Source organism: Ovis canadensis, chromosome 18 (genome assembly GCF_042477335.2).
Source record: "Ovis canadensis isolate MfBH-ARS-UI-01 breed Bighorn chromosome 18, ARS-UI_OviCan_v2, whole genome shotgun sequence".
NCBI classification, from domain to species: Eukaryota; Metazoa; Chordata; class Mammalia; order Artiodactyla; family Bovidae; genus Ovis; species Ovis canadensis.
The window spans coordinates 47,714,114-47,722,712 of NC_091262.1; positions in this window are offsets into that span (position 1 = coordinate 47,714,114).

Here is an 8,599-nt window from a genome sequence, read left to right on the forward strand (position 1 = left end):
GCTGGGCTTCAGTTCAGGAGAGTTGGGCTTCCCAGGTGGTGCAGTGGTAAAGAATCCACCTGTCAATGCAGGAGACGCGGATTTGATCCCTGGGTTGGGAAGATCCCCTGGAGTAGGAAATGGCAACCCATTCCAGTATTCTTGCCTGGAGAATTTCATGAGCAGAGAGGAACCTGGTAGCCTACAGTTCATGGGGTCACAAAGAGTTGGACACAATTAGAGAATGAGCACACACAAGGAATTCACTTGCCCTTGGACATGTCCTCCTGGATTTGGCCCCTCGCAAGTCCTGTTCCTCTTTCCAGATGGTCTCCAGTCTCGGTGACACTTTACAGAGAAGTCCTTGGGAGGCTCCACTGTTCCACATGTGGTCTGAACATTGTTTTTTCCTTCCAGAAAATGGGAAGTCTCCACATTTCCTGAGAGCTAATGTTGAGAGGTGTTTGCATTGGCTGAAAGGACTCAGAGCTCTCGAGGCTTCTTGGTGCCAGGCCTCTTCATGCCTCACTGGTCTGCCTGGAACCCAACTGCCTCTTTGTGGTCGGGAGCAAAGACCAGGAAGCTCTGTCTCCGAACCTGATGTGTCTGGCTTGTTTGTGATGGAAACAAAGGCCAGTTCCATCCTCACAGGCTTGTCTGGTCAAATGGGGCTGACACAGCCCTTCCTGTCCCCATGACACTGCCCGCCTTGAGCTGGTTTCCGTGCTGTGGCAACTTGCCCCCGGCCCCCAGGGACTGTGCTAGGTCCCCTTGATACCCCCCGGCCATTATGCTGTGGAACACTTGGGTTGCCTTGCCCTGTCCCTGGAACTGACTCCCAAATACCAGTTATACTGCTTCCCAGAATTGAACTGTCCCCACAGTTTCCCTTTCCCTTCTTTGTCAGCTCTTTCCTTCACGGTCTGGGTATGTTGGCTTTGCTTCCTGTAGCCGTGTTTTAAATAATATATTTTGGGTCTGATAAGTGCCCCCACTGAGCCTGGGGCTTTCCAAGGGCCAAGGACTCCTTCCTTGCTATTGTCCCCTTTATCCTTTCAACAAACATTCATTCAGTCTCTACTCTGTGCCAGTTAAACATGACGAGGGCCTTGCACTCTCAGAGCCATGCCATTGGTAAGACAGACAAACGTGTTTACACTAAGCCTGATGAGAATAGGCCAGGCTGGTCCTGTGGGCTTGTACTCACAGGAAATGGAGCTCGGTTGGGTTAGGGTGGGGTATGTGTGTGTGAGGGACAGCTGCCTGGAGAAGGTGGCATCTGATGTGAGGCCTGCCGCAGGTGAAGAGGAATTGGGCCAGAAGGTGTACATTCAGAGTGGGCCGGGAGCGGGGAGGACGCGGCTCCTGGAGCCCCAGGTGTGAGGGTGGACTTCAAGACAGGCAGAGGCTGGAGCGCTCTCAGCCTGGTAAGGAGTTAGGACTTATCCTAGGGGCAGTGGGAAGTCACAGGAGAATCTGCATTGGGGGGAGAGCTGGGTTTACATTTTAGAAAGGCCGCTGGTTGCTGTGTTTGAAGAGATGGGGAGTGGGGCGAGCTTGGGCAGGGGAGACCAGTGAGGAAGCTGTGATCCACTTAGAACTGACAGTGTGATGGGCAGTATGGCAGATGCGAAGAAGCGTGGGTAGGGCGGGAGGGACTTGAGTCAGCATTGACATCTTGGCAAAGGTGAATATATTATGATTAGCTCCACTTATTAGATGGGGGCACCAAGGTTGAGGTTACCTGTCCCCAGTGTCATGGTGGTACAGTGGGCAGATCAGCCTTGGATGCTCAGGTCCACTTAACTCCGAAGCTGGCAACCTTCCCACTGCTGCCCATGGCTTCTGAGAGTGAAGTGGGAGGTGGGGTGAGGGGGTGGTCTCATCAGGCTGAGGAGCTAAGGCTTCATCCTGAAGGCAGAGAGCAGCCTGTGGATGACTCTAGGCAGGGCAGTGGAGGACCAGACTCGTGTGAGAGAATCTGACAGCTGCGTGGAGGCTGGATTTGTGGGAAGTGAGACTGGGAGTGGGAGGCCAGCTAGGATGCTCGCTGCCTGCAGATGGGACACGGTGGGGGCCTTGACTAGAGTTGCAGCAGGGGGCTGGGAGGAGGAGAGGGATGTGAGATGTGAAAGACCAGATCTGGGGGCCAGGCAGGATGTGAGTGGGTAGAGGGTGGTGCGGCAGGAGTGAGGCACTGGGCTTGGGATTCGGCGTACAAGACCAGTTGGGATATACTGAGCTGGAGGGGCCATGAGACACCAGGTGGGGGTGTCTGGGAGACAGCTGGAGGTTTCTAGGCTGGAGATAATGATCAGGAAGTCTTAAATTGAATGGGCCTGTGTCAAGAGAGAAGGGCATTCAGCTTTTCAAGGAAAGGCAGGAAAAGGGACACCCACTAAGGAGTTAGACTTTATAGCAAATAGTGACTGTTCAACGTGGGACCCGGAAGGAGATGATGGGCTGCTTCTGGGAAGGCTAGAGCAGGAGTCATCAGAGCTGGACAGAAAGAAGCTGGAAAGCACTGGACAAAAGGGGCATGGTCAGGTGGTATGAAGTACCACTAAGAAGTTTGGTGACCCAGGGGCTGACCTTGGACTTGACTGCTTGAGCCATGGTGACCTTGGCACAGAGCCCAGTTGCAGGGGTTGAGGCCTGAGTAGGTGGGGGCAGTGGAGGCAGGACAGAGAACCCTGGAGTACCTGACCAGGGAGAGGGTGGTTGGAGGGAAGATAGGATGGAGAGTGAGCGTTTGCAGTTCAGCAGAGGTGAAGTTGGAATTGATCACAAGAACTTTTCTAGGAAGCGAAGGGGAAAAAAAGGAAGCGACCCCAAAATAGAATATGCAAATATGCAAAGATGGATGAGTTTTCTGAACAGATCCCTTCTCCTGATATAACTCAAATTTGGCTGGGCTGGCATGGGCTGGGCTGGCACAGCTTGCTGGGCACATGGGCCCCGGTTCTGCTCCTTGCCTCAGCCCCATATGGCCTGGGCCCCCGACCAAGCTCTGAGTCCTACCCTGAGGTGGCCTCTCATAGCCTCTGCCACAGCCTTTGGCAGTGAATGTGTGTTGAGGATGGGGGGTGGGGGAGTGGTATTTAGGCCTCCCTCTATCTGCTTACCCAGCCTCTCCAAACCCGCTCGGGCCCTGGGTTGGGGTTGGATCAGCTTGGCTGTGCCCCTGGCTCCCCTGGGGCCGGCCACATTTTGGCTCCTATAGACTCTGCAGTTGCTGGTAACAGAATTCTGCCTCCTGTATGCCTGAAATGCCTTTTGCGGAGGCCCAGGCACTGCCCTACTCCACCTTGGCAAAAGCAGCTCACAGCAATGCAGGGCAACAGTATTCATTTATCAAGCACCCTCTCTGTGCCAGTCACAGCTAGGCACTCGCATATGCCATCTCAGTTGATCCTCACAACAACCCTGAAAAGTAGACCTTATTATCCCCATTTACAGACGAGTGCTTCCCGTTAACCGGACATGACTGTGCCAGGAAACGGGCCATGCTAGAACTTGGGCAGGATTGAGTCCGTGCGATTCCATCAATGCATGCACCTGGGGCCTCATGCCTGCTTGGCAGGCCGGAAGCCACTCAAAGGGCCTGAAGGGTCTGCTCACTACTTATCCTTCCTGGAAGTGGAAGCCTGAGTCCTGGAGGGAAATCAGGCTTCTAAGTCAGACTGACTGAAGTGTAGGTCTCTTTTCCATGGAGAACCTAACCTCTTGGAGCCTCAGTTGTGTCCTGTTTGATATTTTCCCTCAACATTTGTAAGTGGACGTTGACAACATGTATACCAGAAATTTCAAGGCACTCAGAGCTGGGCTGGTGAATGTTCCAGATGACCGATGGAGTCAAGATCCTGATGATGAGGCACCCCTGACAGGAGGGACAGAAACAGGGACACTCTGAGGTCCTGTGGGAGGAAACCAGAACACCACTTGCTCTTCTGCATGATGGGGTCTCCTTTCTTCCCCTCTTGGGCCCAGATCCAGACTCAATCTTTCTTAACCAGTCTCTCAGAAAGCCACTGCTGATGGATGGAAATTGGTTCAAGGACCACCCTAAGCTAAGATCAACAAGATTTAGCAACCCAGTATCTCAGCCCAACAAGGCAGTGCCTCTGGAGGGGCTGTAATAGGAGCGGAGAAGTCTTTCCCGTCGTTGACTCCTCTCTCTTCTAGGTGCTGTATCTGATCTACACCCCAGTCTCAGAAGGAGATGGTCACAAACCAGACTGCCTAGGGCGGTCTCAGTAGGTGTTTGTTAAATGACTAGTTGATGATGTCCTAGGGACCAACCAGGATTAGAGAGACCAAGTAAAGCCCCATGTGGGACCAAGTTGGAAATGGAGTTATTTACCCTGAAAAAAAAAAGATTTCAGGGGACATGACCTCTGTGTTGAAATCTCTCTCTGAAGGGCTCTATTGCAAGAAGAGTGATTAGATGTGGTCTGTGAGGACAGAGGCCTTAGAGGACAGATTTGGGACCACTGGGTAGGAGTCTCCCACTGGGGAAGAAGCCTTTGTTTGTCAGAGCTAAGGAGATGGGCAAGGCTGCCTTGGGGGTAAGCGCATCCTCACTGGATGTAAGCGGATGCTACATGACATCCAAAAGGGCTGTTGTAGGGGCTCCCAGGTTGGACTGAACGGCCTCTGAGGGTTACTTCTGACCCCAAGAATTGGGGTGTCCAGGAAAGAAAGTGAGTGTGGGAAATCACGTGTTTGCATGCATTTCTTTTCCTCATTCAGGTGGCCCTAGCAGGCGTAAGGATCACATCAGAACCGGAAGGGTCCTGGGACGCCTCCTATCCTCCAGAGATTTAAAAACATGTTTATTTCAGCCTACAAACAAGAAGCAAATGCAGAAGATAGAATGAGGAAGCTTTGTCTACTCTGGTCTAGATTAGATAGACCAGAGAGCTGCTGGTTTAGCCTCTCTTTCTCATTTTGTAAACAAAGAAATAGAGGCCTGGCCTGGGATAGGGTCTTGCTTAATGTGAGTCAGTGGCCAAGCTGGGACTTGATCCCTGGCCTCCCAGCCATATCTGGTCAGGAGACTGTGTTAGTCTTGATGGATTCCGCGTGACTCCCACAAGATCCTGCTTTGCCTCAGGCCTCGGGCGCTGAGAATGAAGCCTCAGAGATGGATCTGAGGGGAGGGGAGGGGAAAAGTAGGGTGGAGCAGAGGGAGGAGTTTGACTCCAGGAAGTCTTGGGAGCATGTAGAGTTGCCTCTTAAACAAGCAGGGTTAGTGGTGTTGACCCACTGTGCAGTTGAAAATCCATGTATGACTTAAGGTCCAGCCTCTGACTCTGCTCTTCTGCATGTGAGGATTTAACCAACTGGGGATTGGTTAAATCCCATGCATTTCCAACCATGCAGTTCCATGCAGTTCCAACCCATGTTGTTCAAGGGTCAACATTTAGTCTCTGCTAACAGTCTGCTCTGTTCTGAAATGGCCACCAGGTGGCACTCTCACCACAAGCCCAATGCCATATGGGCAGAGTTTGGGGGCTAGGAATGCTGGGCTGCCCCTGGAAGCCATGGGGGGCATCTATCATGTTTTGAGGTGACCTGAGTGCCCTGACGGGGCTTCCCTGGTGGCTCAGCGGTAAAGAACCTTCCTGCAATGCAGGAGACGTGGGTTTGATCCCTGGGTTGGGAAGATCCCCTGGAGAAGGAAATGTCAAGCCACTCTAGTGTTCTTGCCTGGGAAATCCCATGGACAGAGGAGCCTAGCAGGCTACAGTCCATAGAGTTACAAAGAGTCGGACATGACTTAGCCCAAGTGCCATGACATAAGGAGAAAAGTTGTCTGTCTTCTCTGCCACTCTCTTGTTTATCGCTGAATGTCCCCCCTGTGGATTTTTAATTTTTGTCTCTCAACTTGGCTGGCCAGACTCTGATTTGAGCAGTTTAAGGTAGGACCAATCATATAAAACTGTGTCAAGAATGACTAGGACAGGGAACAGAGATGCAAGAATGACATGCTGCTGGGAAGGGTTGACGCTCAGGACTAAGAAAGGTGGTGGAAGTTCTGAGAACTTCTCCATTTAGGGTGATTCTGAGCTGGCCTAGAAGGAAGAGGTAGCCCTGGGTAGGAGGAGAGAGCTAGACATTTGAGGGGAACATCCAATCAGAGGGGTAGGGGTGGGCAGACCACTGAGGGAAGCATGAGGTGTGGTATCAGAGTCTGCATGAACCGAGGAGGGCTTCTTCTGCCTTGCCTTTTCAGCCCTGAGCCCTGACGTGGGCTACCAAGAGCTGGGCCAAGTCCAGCGATGGCTGAGGCTGTTGTGGCCATGCCTATAGTTGTGATACAGTCATGGGCCTATACATCATGAGCACACAGTAAGTTGGAATTCCCAGCCGTGGCTTACATGACTATAAATATCTGACTTGTGAATTATTTTAAAACCGGGAGTTTCAACAAAAACTCATTTTTAGCTTCTGTTGAACACTAGCTGCCCGTTTCACTGAGTGTACTTTCCTGTGGCCTCAGGGCTCAAGCTGAGTAGCAGCTGCCCTGTAGACAGATCACCCTGGTCTCTCAGCCCCTGCAGTGGGTGCTGGTGGTGATTGGGGGACAGGAAGAGTTGCTGTTACTAGAAGCTGTAGGTCCTGGCTGGGCACCAAGCTCTGAGCCTCTTGAAGGGGCTGTTGTGGGCTTGGGCTCTTTATCCTGCCATCCTCATACCTCCCACCGACCTCTTGTTAGGGGTGGGTCATTTCTTTGAAGACCAGGTGTAGTCATGGACTCAGGGTTGGGGAGGGGTCAGAGGAAGCTTGGAGTGTGAGGAATGCTCTGAGTAAGGCCCTGAAAGGTCTTGCTCGGAAGGCTTCCAGGGCCTCTTGCGGCTTTGGAGCTCTGAACCTCACGTCTGTGTGTGTTCATTTCTCTGATTCTGCAAGGGGTCTTCTTGGATTTGGCACTGCCTCCACAGGGAGAACTGGTTCAAGGTAGTTTTCTCCTAGACAGAAGCCCTTGCCTCATTTCTTTCTCCCAGCCTCCTCCCCTGACTCCCCCCAGGAGGAGCTGCAGGGAGGCGGAAGGCAGGAGGAGTGTGCCTCTGCCTCAGACATGTCAGCATCCACATCTGTTGCTTCCTCTGCTGGTCCATTTCCCATCACTGGCTGTGGCCATCCTTGGTCCAGGCCCCAAAGCCAGCCTTGGGCCCCAGTGAGGAAGGCAGGCTCCTGTACCTGGACCATTCTGATTTGACTTCCCTTCATTACCATGCCAGACCCTGGCGCTCTGCTTTCCCCACCCTGGGTACCTCTTCCCCTTCATGCCCAGAGTCTAGCTGCACTCTCCCACTAGAATTACTGCCCCAAATCACTTTTATGGGCTCAGTTCTCACCTCCCCTGGCTGCCTGTAGCCAACCAGTTGTGGGCTGCCATCTGGCGCTGGCCCTTTGCCCCTAGGTTGGTTGGCCCGGGGTGTCCACTGGTGGTGAAGCAGGTGCTGAGATGAACATGGAGGAGCCTAGCCAGAGGGCTCCCCCTTTGACAGGAGGTGGGACAGTCTTCAGCACTACCCCATCACCCCCACCCCAGCCTGGAAAAAAATTCCCTGGCACCTGCCCCAGTTTCCATCTGCTGTCCTACTGCTTGGGATGCTGAGCCCAGCCCCTGACCTGCCCTCCTCTTGAACACCTGGTAACCTGGGCCCTGTCCGGGTGCTTCTGAGGACTGTTTAGGTCCAGCCCCACACCGAAGGCAGCCACAGAAGGGTGGACTGCACTGAGAGCGTTATGATAGAGAAGGTAGGGGTGTGGGTCCCAGAGAGACTGACTGGGCTGCCATCCCAGCCCTCCTCTAATGAGCTGTGTGACCTGGGGCACACCTCTTCCTCTTTCCATGTTTGCAAAAGGAGCCCAATAATAATAACTACCTCTTAAGACTATGAAGATGAAATGAATTCAAATGAGGCTCTGAAACACGCACGGCACATAGTAGCCTCAGCATGAGCTATTGCTATTGGAGTCCCTAGCTTCTTTCCATCAGCTGAGTTTGGGCAGATCCCTCTCCCTCCCTGTGCCTCAGTTTCCTTCTCTAATACAGGGTTATATTCTCTCTCTCACTAAGGGAGAGAGCAGAGAATGTAGGACTGGCTGGGAGAATGTAGGTGGAAGTGGGTTGTGTTGTGAGTCGCTGTGCGTGTGGGCAGTGTTGTCATCAATTCTGAATTCTCAGTTCTTAAAGGCAGGGTGGGCAATTTCTTAATTTGCTTATCTTTGCAGAGAGGGCAGACACTGGGGCCATGCAGCTCAGCTGATGGGGCCCTGGGCTGGAAACAGAGTGTCAGTGTTGAGGTCAGCCTGGGCCAGGACATGCTGCTGGCTTCAGGGCCACAGGCTTGAGTGTAGGACTGGGGCGGCTGGGCTGTTCAGCTGCCATGGCCTCCCTCTCTTTGGGGCTTGTACCTCTGGGCATCAGGAATCTGTTGGCCCTTCCCAGTGGGCCAGGAACCTAGTTCTGCACTATCCCTGGAGGCATCTTAATTTCATCTTTTGGCCTGTTGGGGTGTCTTAGGGGCACTCGGGGAAGAAGGCGAGGATAACTGGAAACAAAGTATGAAATGGTAAGGCCGAACTTCCTGGTGATAGCCTTTTC